The sequence below is a fragment of the Corapipo altera genome, unplaced genomic scaffold (assembly GCF_003945725.1).
Source record: "Corapipo altera isolate COAL_440 unplaced genomic scaffold, ASM394572v1 51, whole genome shotgun sequence".
Lineage (NCBI taxonomy): Eukaryota > Metazoa > Chordata > Aves > Passeriformes > Pipridae > Corapipo > Corapipo altera.
Genome location: NW_020884892.1, coordinates 7179047 through 7192758, shown reverse-complemented (window position 1 = coordinate 7192758; position 13712 = coordinate 7179047). Strand labels below are relative to the sequence as shown.

The 13712-nt window shown below is 41.5% G+C and overlaps 1 long non-coding RNA gene across 1 annotated transcript; it reads right to left on the bottom strand.

Annotated features, from left to right (window-relative positions):
• Nucleotides 1-1654: 1654 nt before the first annotated feature.
• LOC113948268 lies at nt 1655-12473 on the bottom strand. Its single transcript, XR_003528073.1, has 3 exons — nt 12383-12473; nt 8469-8577; nt 1655-1894 (listed from the first exon to the last, which is right to left on the bottom strand). It is a non-coding gene; the product is annotated as an uncharacterized LOC113948268 (long non-coding RNA).
• Nucleotides 12474-13712: the final 1239 nt, after the last annotated feature.

The following is a 13712-nucleotide window of genomic DNA, read 5'->3' as shown; positions in this document are numbered from 1 at the left end:
CATCTGAATCATGGGTCATCTACCGCCACCATCTGCGACTCCTAGAATGCTTCCATCAATGCTGCCTCCGAACAATCCTAAACATCCACTGGTCAGATTATGTGACTAATACATCTGTTCTAGAATGCCACGGCCCGAGGGTATAAGGGATAGGGATGTGGCACCACACAAAAGGGTTCAGATGCAGTTGAAAGTCTGGGTGCAATGCCAATTTATTAAGAGAAGGCAGGGACTTACATAGGGTAAGGGTGAGGGGAGGATTCATAACTGGAGTGGAGCATGGGATTGACAACCAGGGATAAGACAGGATTGGGAGACAGGGGAAAGGTGGGTGTAACTTATGGGTATCCAGGGGAAAGGACCAATGGGAGCTCACTCTGCACTGCGGCAACTATCAGCCAATCAGTGAGAGATGAGCGGGAAAGCCAGGGGAGAACAAGGGAGTAAACAACTTTTGGCGGGAAAAAATGTGAGGGCAAGTACAGATAAGCCCTGCACCATACAGACTAAGGGAAATAACATGGGGGTACATTGAACTTAGTGTAAAACTGGGGAATAACATGAAAGTCCATGAGATAACAGTCCTTTCAGGCTCCATAAATATCTCTCCAAGCCTGAAATTGTTCCCATTCTGATTTTCTGTCCTCCTCACTAGAACAAACAGAAATCACAAGTATCGAGGCCATGTTGCTGAGAACACAACTGCGATGGGCAGGACACATCTCAAGGATGAAGGACCACCGCCTCCCTAAGATCTTGCTTTATGGTGAACTTGCCACTGACCGCTGCAAGAGAGGAGCCCCAAAGAGAAGACCCAAGGACTCCCTGAAACAACATCTCAGCCTTGGCCATATTGATCAACATAACTGGTCTACTCTGGCCTCCAGTCGGGAGACCTGGAGACAAACCATCTATAACGCTGCTGATGCTTTTGAGAAAGCACGCAGGATCACCCTTGAGGAGAAAAGACAACGCAGAAAGAATCGTGCCTTGCAGAATATACCACCTAAGGAGTCTTTCTGCTGTGCCTTTTGCAACTGGACGTGCCTGTCTCATACTGGCCTTTTTAGCCACCAGCATGCTTGTAACAAATGTGGGTAGAACCCTTCCCAAATCTTCATTTGCGAAGCCTAGCCATGAGAAATGTTACGTATCTCTGATGATGAGAAGTCATTTGTGCATGCACACAGAATATATTACACTTCTATCCACCTGATAGAGTCTGTTACGCTACTAGAATGGTCTACACGGTGGGAATACACTTGATAACTGAGGCACTTCGGGTTTTTTGTGATTTAAATGCACGAGAATGGTTCTGCTCCTGAAATAAGTGGAATAGTTGTTTACTTCAGTTAGGACACCTTTAGACCTTAAGTCAGGAGAAAGAAACTTAATGTTTCTCCTTTTCCCTGTCCCTTTGTGAGAGACTTCAAACTGCTTTGCTGAAAATTTCCTGTTTCCACTGACTCCTATAGATTAAGCTCAGCAGAAAAAAATTGGAGTGAGATATGACCCAAGCAGAAATCCCCTTGTTTATCTGTAGATAAAGATAGTTTTTCAATCCACTCAACAGCTGTCTTACAATCTTTACTCTGTGGTTACTCAGTACACTTGTCACACACTAACAGCAAAGTAATCCAGGAGTGCTGTAGGAGTTCTGATCCATAGGGTTAAATTGCCCCACAGGACCCTTGAGGACAGGTAGTTCTGCTTAGTAGTTACTGACTCCTCCTTTGCACTTAGTGGGAAAGAGTGCCAGATTGTGTGTATGCAGATTTGGTGGCTCAATGACCAGTGACAGCAATAAAGTATTTCCTCATTAATTTTGAATTCAGGACCAGATAAGCAGTATGATAGACATAGTAGTCAGGTGCTTTTTCTTTCCTATAAGACACTGAAAGACAAAGGAGCTTTAGTGTGTGCATATATGTGTATGTACGAATGTCCATATATACACATATACATACAATTGCTAGACTATATGCTGGCATACCAAAGGCTTATGAAATAGAAGGCAGATGTCACAGACAGATCAAAGATATTTAATTATCAAAGCTTTACCAATGTCCATTGTCTTTGGATGAAGAAGATGATTGAGATTTAATGCTTCTAAGTATTCTTTTCCTAAGCCTGTGTGAATGGTGGAGACTAATATTGTTCAAATTACTGAAGAGAGCTCCTAGTCAAGCACAGGTGTGATTACTCACGAGAGAAGTGGGGAGTGAAGTAGAGATTGCTCTAGGGTCAAACAAGATTTTTTTGTGCCAAACACTGCTTGCTGCATAACCCTCCTATCCATTAGCTTGGAAGGTCTTTGGAGCCAAAGCTAATCCCTCTGGTAAATCAGAGACACTCCCCATCGGGGAAGCTCACTGGGGCCTCTCACCATTGCTGGGCTGCCAACAACATTAAGAACCCTCCAAATGGCATAAACTGAAATGTTGCTTAGACCCATCAAGAGATTAAATTCCTCTTACACTACTAATCCTCTGGGGTTTTAGGGATGGCCAAGTGCTATTGCCTTATCTTGCCACTTACAAAACTGTGCATGTGACTGAGAGGCACCAGATGTGTGAGAAATCTGGGCAATGTTGGCCTCCCGCACTCCCTCCTCCTCCTCAGCTCTCCAATAACACTGTCCACAACCCTTCCCTCTGCTCCCAAAGCAAAACCCTAGGATCACTATCCCTGCTCCTCCACACCACACCACTCCCAGCTCTGGTTCCACACCTAACCTACCAACCCTTGTTTTGCTGGGTGTACAGATACAGCCTGACTAATTATTACACTGTATGCTCTGAAACAGGAGTGCAGCAAACAAGGGAGCCCTAACATGCAGCTTGGATAGCAGGCAAGTTACTATTTATAAGTCTCTGCTTTATTGCTACATATTTCTCTCTTCAGAATCAGTTTGGCAACGTCCAGATGGTCTTGCTAAAACACACATAGCTCAGAAGGAATCCAAACACCCAAGTTGTGGGCATAATGCTTGTAAGTTGCATGCAATTTATCTCTCCGTAGGGTTTGATTTGATCATCACTGTTAGATCACAAAGGATCCTGAAGCATTTCAGATGTAAATGAGGCTTCCTAAACTTGTTATTATGACGGAGAGTCTCCCTTGCATGTCACAAATCCAATTAAAAATAATCTTTCCTTCCATTTAAAATGTACATTATGTCTCTTTTAAAGAAATATGGGGAAAATGCTCATGTGCTGTCAGTAAAAGTTGTATATAGGAAGCCACACCATTTTCTTTTATTTTCATGTTTGTTTAAAGGTGAGCTTAACTGGTTTTTTTATTTATGAACTTTATTTATAAGGATTGCAGACTGAAAGAAACATTATTTGATCAACTAATAACCTAAATTTTATTCAGCATTTTATCTGGACATTTGTTGTACCTAATCATAATTGTGTTTTGACTCTTTGAGAACTAAGGGACTAATATTGTTTTGATTTAAAATTATAAACTTATAACAATTGCAGTCTTGCATAGACCTATTTGAATACCATTGTAACTCTGTGAGAGATACTTGGAAACGGGATAGCTGAGCTCTGTGGATAAAGTGCTGTCATGCTGCAAGTGAAACTGAATATCCAGAGTACTCAGTCAGTCTTTTCAGTTTGAATGGGCAATAATCAGGCCAGAGAGTCTGTGAGACTCACCGTGGGGATTGGACTGCAGGACTGTTTTGAAAAGAAAGCCCAACTGTAGGGTTTAAAACAGGTCGGAGATCTGGTCTCTGCACAGACTCTCTCCTGCTTCCTAATTTTTAGTGTGGGCATTTGTCTACTACTTTGCTCCAATCACTTTGATTAATCATGCTAGGGTAAGTATCTCATCGCGTATCTAACAGCTTTTCAAGTCCTGACACTCTGATACATGGTCAGAGCCTAAAAGGGAGGGGAAATATCCCCTTAACAAACCACTTATCTTGTCCCAGCATGGGCAGGCACAACACAAACTGCAGCTAAACCACTCCTGCCTCCTATTCTCTCAGCAACTGCAGCTAAACCACTCCTGCCTCCTATTCTCCCAGCACAGCTTTGGCAACTGGTACCCAGCAGGAGCTGTGCTGGGAGCTCGAGCAGGTTGCTGGGACTGGGCATGAGAGGGTCAGGACAGCAGGAGGGCAGAGGGTGTGGTGTGGTTCCTGTCCGAATCCTCTTGCTTTCTCATTCCTTGGCCCCAAAAACTTGTTTCTGTCCACATTCAACACCAAAGAGGAGAATGGGGGAATACTCTCTTGTTGCTTTATGTTGCATGAGTGTACTATTACCTTAGTACATGTGCTGTTTTATAAAATTATCATCATCTTTCCTTAAGCCCGTTTCTAGTTTTTGACTCATTTCCATCAGTAACAGCTGGTAAGGAAGGGATTTCTTCCTATATTTCAATTAAATATTTTGATGCTTTAGTTTTTGATTAGAGGGTCATTTTTAAACTTAGTTAATTTGAGTTGTTAAAAAGAAGAAAATCAGTTTAGCTGTTTCCATGAAAAAGAATTTGTATCAGGGGAGGTGTGAGCAGAGAGTGTCTATTTGCTAAAAAGCTGCATTGCATCAAACTCCAGGTATATTATATCAGTATGATGTTAGCACCCCGAAAGAGTTTGCAAACTTGTTTATTTTTGTATGAAGCTGTTATCTTCCGTAGCACAACAGGGAAAACAACAGCCTTGAAAAGACTTTTGTGCTGGATAGACATGAGAGGGTTCTCTGTTGGCCTCCCACTGAGCAAGCACAGAACAGTGTCTGTGCCATCAGGTTTGAGGGATGGTGTTAGGTATGTTTCTGAGACAAATGACTGTGACTGCTGCCTGCAATGGTGATGGATGAGGCTACGTGGCCCAGGTTTGCCCTGTGATGTCCCCTGCTATTGCAGGACAGCCACCACCCTGCAAGGCTGGCTGCTGCAGCAGTGAGGCAGAGCCTTTCTGGGCTGCTCAGGCATGTATGTAAAAACAAGAATTAAATAACATGTGCTTTCCTCATTTTAACAAAATGAGACTATGAGACCTCTGGGCAAGCATCTGAATTTCCCATAGCAAGAGGGGTAATATGTAGGGTTTTGAATGACAAAAGCTTGTGCCTCTTTGCTTTTCCCAAGGCTATGCCTGTGACCCTGATAGGGTTCTCCCAGAACCACTGAGAAAACATTCTCATACTGTATTTTGCAATGAGTGAGACAGGGATGAGCTGGGCCTGCAGGATGTGTGTGAGTTGTGGCTGTTTCACTCCCCATGGCAATGGAGTGAGCGGGAGACAGTCTTGCTGCACTACAGCTGCCCCCTCATGCAGAACATGGCTGAAGGGGCCAGATAGATAAAGTAGGGCAATGTGTGACATTTGGAGTCCTGACATGGGAGAGGAGGGTGAGGTGGGACCTGGAAGGATGGGCACTTCTGTCCCTCGCTGACCAAGGGTCTTGGCTGGTCTGAGGAGTTACTCGTGGTCTCTTTTACAGGTGGCATTGTCTGTCTGCTGTGAGGTGTCCTTCCAACCCAGGGCAAAGCAATCCACAAACTCCAAAGGCTGCTCCACCACAGCCCAGATCATCGAATCCCTGCTGATGGTTACAGATGAATCCCCAGCAGTTTCATCCTGCAGGATACTGTGTCCTCTGTTCCAGAGGGAGTCAAAGGGTTCAGTATGTCACTGATGAAGGTGCAATGATAAGAAATCTGGATGATTTGTCCCCTCTAGTGATGGTCTGTTCATTCAGTGACACAATATGTTTGTGCTGGTGAGGCCTTTAGCTGGAAAATCAACAACCATAGCCACCATCATTGAGAGGAGAAGGTGATATATCCATCTTTTAGCAGTGCCTAAAGTTAGGGTGTGGGCCAATTTTCATCATTTTTGTTTGATTTTTATTTTGTCTTTTCTAAATTTTCTTTGAGCAATGAAATAGCTCATGATTCCAGAAGCAGAAATTCTTCTACCTTGAATATTTAATCTGAAATATTAAGATAATCTTCTGGTTTAGCCCCTCTAGACCTCAGGCAAAAATGGTTTTCATTTGGTGCCCAGCTAATTAGCTTGCTGAGAGATGTTAAAAATTAAGCTAATAATTACTACACATTTGCAATGGATCTTGAGGTAACTTTAATGCAGGTAATTTAAAGATAAAAATAATTATTTCTGCATTTTTTTAATTAGAACAAAATTATTTTTATATTTATATTCTATCTCTGTTTCAGATTATAAATATGAACCAAAACACATGAAAGTTTCGTAACTATTGACCAGAAAGGAAAATTGCCATGCTTCAGTATGGCTCACAGAGAAGATTGGGAAAATGATTTCCTTTCTTAGTAAGGTCTTTTCTGAGTTACACTGTTCCTTCAGTTGAGAACAAAGCACACACAACTTCATTCACAGTTTATCCTCTTCTCCCCAAGTAGCATTTAGCTATTAGTGACCAGCAGTTTTGGGATGTGCAGAATTGGCAAAATAAAATACAAAAATTAATTCTGTTAAAAGTACAGAAAGTGAAACCCGAACTTCAGCTTATGCAGTTTTACTCTTCATCATCACTTTCTTCACTCAGAGCTGCACACACTTTTAATGGGCCAGCAGAACCTTGGGACAATCCCTTTTTGCAGATGGGGACATTGGAGCAAAGTCATTAAGTTACTTTCCTAAACCTCACTGTGACCTGTCACGTGTGGATGGCAGAGCTGGGCACCAAGGGAACACCATTTATGAGAGTTCATGTCTCGCCCTTTCAAGCAACTGCAAGCAAAATGCAGAAGTAAATGACTTTTCTCTGTTTTGGAGCTGAGGGGCATTCTTTCCAATCCCACCACTCTGGGGTTACTGTACTGATGTGATTTATACAGTAATTAAATCTGCAGAATATAGTTAGGCGTTTAAATGCTTTTTAAAATAGTGTTTAAAAGATGAGTCTTTGAGGTCCAGTATTCCAAGGCACTGACTCCCACCGGTACCCACACAGGGCAGTGGAGCTTTAGCCACAGCATGGCCTTGAGCCAGAGCGCTCAGTGCCATGTGGGAGAAAGCCCAGAAAGGCCTCTCTCAATGCACAGCAATCTATTTCCTGCTAATTTGTACAACTTTGAAGCAGGAACACAGCAGGGAACGGTCTATCCACTTGCTGAATAGCACCCTGAAAATTATTGTTGCAGGTAGGTACAGGGAGACTGACGAGTGAAATGCTATTTTCTTAGGCCAGTCAGTGCCAGCTCACTGATTACTTGCTGTATTTGATCTGACGTCTATCTGGAATGACTCATTCCCTGCAGCCCCAGGAAAATGTGCTCTCTATAAGCATTTTAGAGGCTCTGTTGCTCAGTGTTAAGAAATAGAAGGAAATTCCAAATGTGTTTCACCAAAATGGTGGGCTAAATTTTCTGAAGACATCAAGCCTGTTAGGAAAAGGTCCATTGCAAAACAAGGCATACCTATATGACCACGAGAGAAGAGGAATTTAGTTTTCAAGCAAAGGCTGTAAAATGGCTAAACCATGTTGTAGTTGAAAAGTAACATTTTTCTGTATATGACAGGGAGAAACGGATTTCATGCTGGCTCATTAGTACACTGTCTTGCTCCCCACCTTTTTCCTGCAAAGAATTAAGTGGAAAATTTTCTTGCCTTTAAAACCAGAGGTGTGTGCTATGGTGACATTTTTGCCCATATTGTGTTACTATATACTTAGCCACGCAGGACCTGGCATCCTGTGACAGGAGCTAAGGTGGTGTGTGGATGGGCTTCCTGCTCAGGTGTCAGAAAGGATATGACACATCGTAAAAAGGATCCGCATAAACTGGGGGAGCTGAGCTCCCAAATACCGCTCGCGTGTGGTCTTGATGGATCAGGGTTGAACAAGGAGCAGAGCAAACACCTGAAAGCCAGACTGGCCTAATGAATGCTCCATATTATTCAAAACAGAGGTGATTATATTTTAATGTTAAAAAATGTGCATTATTTAAACTTAACTAGACAAGTGACTCTACTTTAGATTTGCAGTGGAGTGAGGCAAAGTAGAATTATAGCTTCCTTTTACCTTTCTTTGGACCAGAGCAGTGCTGAGTGTTCAAACCTGTAAAAGCATATGTCAGTGAAGACTCTGTGTGAACATTTTTTTGTCCAGGTACATGGGGAGCAGGGAGGAGCTGGTGGAGATACTTGTACCAAATATACTAAGCCCTTTTCTGTTTTCAGATGTTGCTGATTGAGGTAAAAATTGGTACAGGTATGGGACAACTCAGCAAGTTTTTAAATAGCCCAGGATGCTGCAGTGGGGCAGGACCTCTTCCAGCACCCCCAATATTTTCCTGTGCCATCGTGACTTCCTGTGCTTCCTATCTCCCATTCTCTTCAATTCCTTTAAGGCATTGCCTTTCCCAGTCTAGCACAGAGGACTAGGCAGTGGTTAGACCAAGAAGGGTGGATCGAAGATTTAGCAAGATAGGAGATTTAACAAGTTTCCCCTCTGCTGACCTCATTCCGAACTAGATTCTTTCCTCTGGAGCCAAGGCTCCATGCAGGGCAGCTTCTCCTGCTGCTGGTCACCTTCTTGCAGATAATCTGACCTTTTCTTTCTGCAATACTGATAACACTTACCAAAAAAAAATTATAGATTGGACAGCAAACAGCTTTTATTGAATGCTTAGAGGTATCCCACAAAAATGGGACCAGGGTAGTTTTGGGGAGGATGGTCAGCCAAGGGGCTGCTGCTGCTGAGCTATGGTGCCCACTCCTTCCCAGGACAGGTGGACATGGCTTCCCCAGCACTCTCACTGCAGAGCTGATGGGGGATCTCATCACGTGTACTCCTTGAGCCGTGCAAACAGAGAGGATTTTGGCTAAGCTCCCCAATAGCACAAGCTGACCAGAAATAATTTTAGTATTCTGCAGGTTAAATCAGAGTTCCTTTCTTCCTTCTTTGTGTGTCATGTTCTGATCAGTGCTCCTTTGTCTTTGCAGGCAATTGCTGTTTTTAATTTGTATAATAAAATCTGTTGTCTCCTTGGACCAGAAGTTTTTCTCTGAACTACATAGACACCAATTGTTATTGAAATGTGTGACATTCATTTTGTGTGTTTGTTCTCAGGAAACGAAATGACCAGATTTTTCGTTTTGTTCCTGTGGTTTTGCTAAGCCAGCAGGCCATATTTTATCAGTACCAGACTTGTAAGCATCCACTCTTTTGAAAAATTTGAACAGAATTCCTGCTTTCCTCAGTGTAAATACAGGGGGAAAGCAGCAGGAACTGTGACTCTATATTTTATAATGTCTCATTCTTCCTATACAGTGAGTTGCATCAAAGCAGTCCTGAGAAGGGGGCAGTGTGATTACACACATTTTTACAGGTGGGGCAGCTGAGGCATGGCTTAGTGGTAAAGCTGGATTAGAGCTGAGATGCTGGGACTCCAAAAGTTCCGTTTGTCATGTCACACAGCCTCTCTCACAGTGCTTGCATTAACAGAGTCTGACAACCCCTTAAAGACTGCTGAGTTTATCCTTGTAACATAGTCATGAAGCACTTTGTTTATGTAGGTGGGATATTGAAGCAAGTATGTGTGTATGTACTTTAGGAGCAGGGGAAAGAACTGCATACACATACATACAGAGAGAAAGAGGGAGAAACATATTGCAAACCCTGATCTACTGGGGAATAAGAAAACTTGATTAATTTTAAACATTCACCTTCTTGCTCTGCTCGGTTGGGTCCAAAATGTTCCATTCTTAGTATGCCTGTTATTGACTTGAGGCCCTGGTCTTCAGTGAAATGTGTAGTTGCTCTTACTTGGGACTCCCAGGTAGAGCCCAACAGCAACCTCTGCCCAAGGCTGAACACGGGCTCAGAAGGTCTCAGCATACCAAGTTCTACAGAGCTGTGTCATTCTTCCCCAGTGCTGATGGGCCTCTTTGCTGGGGACAGGGGTCCTGCCACATCCTGAATCCTCCTCAATAAAATTTTAGCCATGCAATCCTGGTGGCTCCCCAGAATAGCCCTCATTTTGTACTTTGGCCAGTGAAGTAACTGTCTTGGGGAAGGACTGCTCCAGAGAGTGGAAAACACAACAAACTTGCAGTGGAGAGTAAGTGTGAGAAAAGCTTTGCTGGTGTCAAGGGGCTGGCCCAAAACTTTGTACGCCTTTATTATCTTCCTGGGGAAAAGGGATCAGAAAACACCACTGAAATAGCAAAATAGAACACTATGCAGAAGGGTCTCCTCCTTAAATTTGTTGCTAGAGTAAGAGAAGGGCACATGAAGCTATGGATTTATATTTGTAAGGATCCAGTAATCTCAGGGCTTTAAAAAGCTGATAAGGGAATGTGGTTGCTGCATGCAGGGAGAGAGTGAGAGAGCAAGCAGACCTGCAGTCTGGCTTCTGAACTTGTTTCACTTCTGCAAGCATCCTCTCCCCTCACACAGAACCTGATTATGAAATGTTCGTATGGCTGCAGCAAATTTTAGCCTATAAATATATTAATTCTTTTTTTGTGCACTTTGTGCATCATTGCGGTGCTTCAAATGTTGTCTCAGTATGTTGTTAATTACTGAATCATTGAGAACATACAGGAAGAAGTAAGTGGGCTGAGAAATGTTTTGGTTTTGTAATGCTTGACTTGAGTCTGCAGTATTTAACTTCCAGTCTATGAAGCATATAGGTTATAATAATGTTTGACATGGGTGTCTAATCTGTTCATCTAGCTAGAATAGATCCTATTTCTCTTCTGCATTTGTCTTCATCTGTTCAAAACTATGGGACGATTTCTGTCAAAAATGAAGAGAAGAAGGTTTCTTTTTTCAAAAAGGGTCAAAATAGAATATCAATTTACATATTCTAAGGTCAAAATTACAAGAACAAATGCAGAGTTATCATAATTTTGACAGCTATGTTATCTTTCTAGTAAGAAAAATGAATTCTCAGAAAATTTTCTTTATTCCTTTCACAGAATATATTAGAAATTAGGATACTAATGGGTTTTTAAAAAATGTTACAGTCTCTCTTTTTCATGTTAATATGTCAAACTGCTTTGAGCAAAAAAAAAAAGTAGAAACAATGAGAAATTAATGAATTAGAATTTGATTTTTAATTCCGAGTATTGCTAACATTTCTGAATCTAGGTGTGCAAGTATATAGGTTAAAATCTATCTCCATATTTATGCTTGGGAATGTGAAAAAGAGAATGTAATAAGTGATGTTGGCAGCAAAAAAGAAAGTGAGAGACGAAAAATTGTCAAAAGACTGGTCATCAGCTATCCTTCAAGATGTCTTTATAATGAAAAATATGCTACTCTATTTTGTGATTTACACTTTTCAAATTATCTTGGAAAGAAAAAGTGCTGTCAAAATATGTAAAATAGAAATACATTTTTTCAAACAATTCTATTGTTTAGAGTCTTACTCCAAAATACCAAATAATCAATATTTGTCTAATCTTTAAATGCTTCTTTTATTTATGTGGCTTCTGGTTATATTTTTCATATTTTTATGAAGTTCAATCAACAGAGAGGTAAGGTTCAGAGGCTCACTGGCTGAACTGCCTCTCTGCAGGGACAGTTACCCAGAGAAATTCCAGCTGAGCTCATACCAGGAATAAAGGAGAATTTGTCTTGGGTTTAATCTGGACTGAGCTCCCTAGAATGTCAAATTGGAGCTGGCTGCAAAATGGAGACAAATTTTCATTTTAAAATTGGCAAGATAAAACTTGTCACCATTTCCCTCCTCCCTTGCCCTCAAATTTCAGCAGTGGTAATATGAGCAGAGGTGTTGTCAAGCTGAGTAAATGTGTTTAGAGACTCACTACAAATATAGTCCTGGCTGTTTGCTTTTAAAGAGTGGAAAGATGGATTTATACACAAACTTCAAAAGACCCGAAAACTGCTCCTCTTTTTGTGGGTAAGAGCAGATGCCAACAATCAGCTCTAGTACTTAAGTTAATGCCAGCCTTGGACAGCTGCAATTTATACAATTATTCCTTTATATTTCCTAATGCTGGAGAGATTATTGCTTTCTTATGAAAAAGTGATTTTTTTTCCCCCTCAATTTAAAGGTACAGCACAATGCAAACACAGAATAGGGTTGCAGAGGCTTTCAAGCCATCAACCAGGGATAATGAAGTGACCCACTTAAACAGGGGCATCTTTCCTGAAAGACAGGTAGGAAGTCTTAGCACTGACCTGACTGCACATGCTAAAGAGGTTACCACTGCTTTCAGTGGGAAATGTTAGACCAAGGTTAAGAGCTTTTGTAAATCATATTCTAGAAGTAGATGCTGTTTCTCATAGATCCTGTTTCACAAAGCCTCTTCCCCTTGGTCCCTTATCACCCAGATGAAAGAGATCTCAAGTTGTCCATTATTGTGATACTCTGCCAAAGCCACACTAAAGCTGCACAGACCTTAATGCATGAGTAGGATATGAAATGGGGGTGGTCCAGATGCATTGTAAGGTTTAGCAAAAGGAATAGAAGGGTTAGAACACCTGAACTCTGTTTTCCAATTGATTGTGACCTCTAATATCATAGAATTGTAGAATCATAGAATGACCCAGGTTGGAAGGGACCTCTGAGATCACCAAGTCCAACCACACTGCCGTGGTTACTAGGTCATGGCACTAAATGCCACATCCAGTCTCATCTTAAAAACCTCCAGGGATGGAGAATTCACCACTTCCCTGGGCAGCCCATTCTAATGCCTGATTACCCTCTCTGTAAAGGTCTTTGATATGGTCTTTGACAGGACATTTTGGGGTTTTGAGCTCTGTTCTGGAAACTTTTTCATGTGAACTCAGCAAAAGAAAAGTCCTCACTGGGCTAATTAGAATCTTCTGGGACACAGACTATAATTTCTAAGTAGTGTCAGTGGAACTGCTACATGAAAACTGAGGTCACAGGTTATTTCCAAGAGGTTTTTCATATCAAGGAAAATTATTTTTTCAGGGCCAAATAGAATGAATGCCAGTGCCTAGTAATCAAAGAAAGACTCTTGACTGAAATGTCAAATATCCAAATACAGCAGATATAACTATGACGATTTGAAAGAAAACCTTCCTTTATAGGATTTGACTGGGAAATCGGTGACTCCCAAAATCAACTTAGTTCACAAATGCAGCAGTACAGGATTAATTACCCACCTGAATTCATTTTCTTCATTTGGGGCTTTAAACATTAATCCATTAAAAACTCAAAGTGCAGTGCCAGAATTGCACTCAGTTCTGACCTCGGAATGACAAATTATGAGTTCAGTGACACCTGTCCAGATGTTTTTCCTTCTTCAGATAAGCTCAGCTGGATCTGTCAGAACATTAGTGAGCAAATCAGTGGTCAATGGACAAGAATTAACAGAAACACTCTTTTTTTCTGTCTCTTGGAGCTACAGTGGGGTCTTACGGGCTGAAAATAAAGAACAGCATCAAATTCTTGTTTTCATCTCTACAGATTATAGAAGCAACCTTAAATGTATCTCTGGAGGTGTCAGAATGGTGCTATTTTTACATAATTGTTTGAAAGTAGCAGCAAAAATGTAGATAATTCATATTTATTTTACTTTTCTATAAATGGCAGATAAGAAGGATGGCCTCAAGAACTTTGTTTGGAAAGGGAAAGCAAAAGTCGAAGGTTGGAGTTTCTTTTTTTTTTTTGCAGTTTTAGGATGCATCTGGACTGAGGTGTCTGGGATACAAACTCCTTGGTTCAGGATTAAACAAGCTGGTTCAAATCCTAACTGCAA